Source organism: Urocampus carinirostris, chromosome 20, assembly GCF_059441175.1.
Source record: "Urocampus carinirostris isolate Australia breed hairy pipefish chromosome 20, RoL_Ucar_1.0, whole genome shotgun sequence".
NCBI lineage: Eukaryota > Metazoa > Chordata > Actinopteri > Syngnathiformes > Syngnathidae > Urocampus > Urocampus carinirostris.
Genome location: NC_142368.1, coordinates 1,154,327 through 1,159,064, shown reverse-complemented (window position 1 = coordinate 1,159,064; position 4,738 = coordinate 1,154,327).

Below are 4,738 nucleotides of genomic sequence, written 5' to 3'. Positions count from 1 at the left end.
GATTTGTTTTATCTTTCCAGGCGCATTGTTCAAGTCGCGTTGGAATTCGGCCCTCCTCGCACCTTCTGAAAATTCTTCCACGTGCTTATGACAAGGCTTCAATTTCAAAATAAAAGACAAAAGCAAAACTAAATAGCGCTGGTCTTTTGCATCACTGTGCAGGGATCCCTGGAGCGCCCGTGTCGACGGACCACTGAGGTTTTAGTAGGGTCCGATGTGCCCTCAATAGTTGGTTTGTCCCATGGGCTAATTAGAAGTTACCTAGAAGTTACCTGTAGCATGACATCTCCACGGCCTGGATTTTCCTTTCCAGTTTTGCTGCGAGAGTCCATGTCTTGCTGCTATGTTCTTGTCTTTCCGGATGGTTTTAAGTCTAGCAGCTGCAGTTTGAGCTATCCTAGCCATGATTTCTGGTTCCGATCCCTCTTCTGATATGACAGCGTCAAGATGTTTGATTTTGTTGACAGGTTCTAGCTCTCTGTGGTTTGTGGAGATACCTTGAAGGTTTTTTTCTATGCTGATTTCCATCCCATACTGGCCTGATGTTCTGTCCAGGGGATGGACCTGATCTCCGAGTTGCTGTTCTGCTCCTGGCAATCCAGGAATATTGCCCAAATGCTGACTGTACCCTGCATGTTGGTCCAGGGCTTCTGTCAGGATCCTCTCCAGGAAGATGCTGAATGGAGTTGGAGAGAGAATCCAGTCTTGTCTCACACCGAGTGTGGTTTCAAACCACGCTCCAAAGGTACCATTGACAGCTTTCTCTACTCTTGACAGTTCCTGGCCTGTGTTTGGGCCCAATTCTTCTTCTGCTCCCTTGAACCGTGTCCTGGAGAAAGATCTTGGTCAGTTCTAAAGACCTTGAAACGTGTCTGTACCACTAAAGTCTCACACTGACTGTGGTTAGAAACCACCTTCCAACGATACCATTGATCAGTACCGCGTTGTTGGTATTGGCATACACTCTGGACAGCTTTCTCTACTCTTGACGGTTCCTGGTCTGCGTTTGGGCCCAATTCTTCTTCTGCTCCCTTGAACCGTGTCCTGGAGAAAGATCTTGGTCAGTTCTAAAGACCTTGAAACGTGTCTGTACCACTAAAGTCTCACACCGACTGTGGTTAGAAACCACCTTCCAACGCTACCATTGATCGTTGTTGGTATTGGCATACACTCGTTTAATGTTCTAAACTAGTTTCTGGCCCTTGTTGTACTTTCTACCTTCTTGAACTCCACCCAAATGCTATAGGGGTTTCTCTGGTGTTGTTGAAACTTCTCGCATAGGATGATTAAAAATCAGTGTTGTGGTGCTTCATCCCTCCCTGAAACCTGCCCTGTTCTCTGGCTAGGATGCTTTCAGCCTGTCGTTTCAGTCTCTTGAGTAGAACCTTTAGCATAACTTAACTCGAATGGCTGATGAAACTGATGGTTATGTAGTTGGAGGTATCTATTCTTCAGCGAGTTGATTGCTGCCTCTATTTCTTCTCAGAAGATAGGGAAGTCTCTACTTTCCGATGGGCCGGAGTTCTTAAGGACCTCAGGTTCTTGGTGGTTGCAGCAGTATTCAGACCATCTGTTCATGATCTCTTCTACTTCAGTTGTCCCATTCTTTGCTTCATCCTGAATGCTGCTCTTCTCGAGGCACTCTTCTAACTTTGAGCTTTGGTCTTCCATCCGTTCTTCCTTTACTTTTCTCAGGCTTTCTTTCTTGTTGGCAGCTCCTTGAGGGTTGTTACTTTTGTGTCTCGAGTTCCTCATGTCACACTGTTGGAGACTTTCATTTGTGACACAGTTTTATCTTCTTCTGGTGTTTTTCAACTATTCCTTGCTGCCTCAGTTATTGTCTATGAGAACTTGGAGATAAAGGGTTTTCATATCTTGGTCCATAGCGAGCTAAGGAACAAACTCCCTGCCAACAAAACCAGGAAGTTCTCCACCATTGTGGGTTTTTACACGTTTTTTTGTATACGACTGTAAAAAAAAGGAGTCATTTTGATACGGCGGTGATTCATGAGCTAGAAGTTCAGTCCACCTGAACCTTCACAATCCTCTCATTGTTTGTCGGTTTCTGTTCAATTATGCAGTAACCTGAGACGTTAGCGGGATTAGCGCGGCACAACAACTCGTTATGAAGTTTCCTGTGTTGTCTGGGGCAAACATGAACAAAGAACAGTACATTTTATAGCGCCATCTGCTTCTGGTTGCAGGAATTTCCTTCTTTGAAGGTCGCGTACTCACGCAGATGTTAGAATACGAGACGGAAACAAATACTTTCGTAGCGGCGCAGTTGGGTTGCTAGCGGTCATGTTCTGGAAACTTAGCGCGCGGTTTTGGCGACGAATGCTAATTGCTAAGGGTCAGGACCAGAACGAGAACAGGACCCAATTGCGTTATGTTTCTCTCTTGCTCCTTTCTTCTCTCACTCTCTATCTCTCTCTCTCTCTCTTTGTCTCTTTCTTTGTTCCTTTGCTCTTTCTCTCTATGTGTCTTTTTACCTTCTTTTGCTCTCTCTTCCCTTTTTCCTTTTCTCTCTCTTTCTCTCTCTCTATCTCTCTCTTTCCCCTTCTCTCTTTCCACCCTTCTCTCTTTCTCTCTTTCCTTTGCTATTTAGATTTCTTTCTCTCTCTCTCTCACGATTTCTCTTTTTAACTCTTGTTTCTCATGTTCTTTCTCCCTCTTTTCCTCTCACTCTCTCTCTTTCTCTCTCTCTCTCTCTCTCTTTTGCTTCCTCCTTTTTTCTCTCACTTTCTATCTCTTTTTCACTCTCTCTGTCTCTCTTTTTCTCTTTCTTTGTTCATCTGCTCTTTCTCTCTGTGTGCCTTTTTACCTTCTTTTGCTTTCTCTTCTTTTTTTCCCTTTTCTCTCTCTCTCTCTCTCTCTCTCTCTCTCTCTCTCTCTCTCTCTCTCTCTCTCTCTCTCTCTCTCTCTCTCTCTCTCTCTCTTGCTTTCCCCTTCTCTTTTTCTACCCATCTCTCTTTCTCTCTTTCTTTTTTTTCTCTTTGGATTTCTTTCTCTCTCTCACTATTTCTCTTTTGACCTCTTGTTTCTCATGTTATTTCTCCCACTTTTCCTCTCTCTCTCTCTCTCTCTCTCTCTCTCTCTCTCTCTCTCTCTCTCTCTCGCTTCCTCCTTTTTTCTCTCACTCTCTCACTCTCTATCTCTCTCGGTCTCTTTTTTTCTCTTTCTTTGTTCCTCTGCCCTTTCTCTCTGTGTGCCTTTTTACCTTATTTTGCTTTCTCTTCTTTTTTTCCCCTTTCTCTCTATTTCTCTCTCTCTCTCTCTCTTGCTTTCCTCTTCTCTCTTTCGACCCATCTCTCTTTTTCTCTTTCTTTTTCTCTTTGGATTTATTTCTCTCTCTCTCTCACTATTTCTCTTTTTATCTCTTGTTTCTCACGTTCTCTCTCTTTTCTTCTCTCTCTCTCTTCCTTTCTCCCTTTCCCTTTTCCCACACTCTCTTTTTCTCTCCCTCTCTCTCTTTTTTCTTTCTTTCTTTTTTCTTTCTCTCCAATCCACTCGTCCGGCCCCCGAGATAAAGTTTGTGATATCGTGTGGCCCCCGGGTTAAAATGAGTCTGACACCCCTGTCAAAAACGATAATAAAAAGATGCCAAAACACCTGACCAAATAAAGACAAAATTAAAAAGTGACAAAAAATAAACGCCAAAATACACACACACAAAAACTCAAAAAAAGAAGAAGAACTAAATGCTGAAATAAACGCCAACAAAAGAAATGACCAAATACACGAAAACATACAAACTAAAGCCAATCGATACGCGAGAAAATACATCAGATTGACAAAACGCATCAAATCATAAAATACATTGCATTTAGTTAGCGCTTGTGCGGCACAGTTCATGTCATGGGAACCTGTCGTGGGTTCAAATCCAGCTCCAGACTTCCTGTGCGGAGTTTGTACGTTCTCCCCGTGCTTGCGTGGGTTTCCTCCGGGCACGTTCCAAAAACATGCATTTCAGGTGAATTGGCCGGTCCAAATTGTCCCTAGGTGTGAATGAGCGAGCCAATTGTGTGTCCCCGTGTGCCCTGCGACTGGCTGGCAACCAGTTCAGGGTGTCCCCTGCCCACTGCCCGGAGATGGGTGGGATGGGCTCCAGCACTCCCGCGACCCTACTGAGGATAAGCGGTACGGCTAATGAGATGAGATGAGATGAGACATTGCATTTAGGTGGTATATCATGTGTTATTTATTTATATAGTATCTATTTGTGGCTGTCAGTGTATTTACTACTACTATAGTACTACTACTAGTACTACTACTATATCTACTCCCTCCAAAACTGGCTAGCAAGCAAGTTTTTCGACAAGTATGTCTTTAAATAGAAGTTGTGGGAGTAAAGTCTCAGAAACCACAAAAGACAATGGCGGTCGGACACGTGTTTGGAACAATGGACGAGCGCAAAACCTCAAAAGATAAGAAGCGATTCTCAAACTCGTTATCATTTCTAGCGGCTGGCCTAGAACTGGAGCGGACCAAAGAATCCAAGGGCCGGGCAACTATTTGGAGTTGGGGGCCACTTAAGCTTTCAATATGGGGCCAATCCTGGAGACATTTGTCCATAAATGGACATCTATTTATTAATCATTATTTTGAAATATATATCTACGCGTACACACACAGTTTATGCACATGATTTGATTACTGTAGTTTTTTTCGTGATTACTTTGTCATGATTACTGCGGGCTCTGATTGGCTCCTGATCAGTATTTAAACCCAGTCGTGT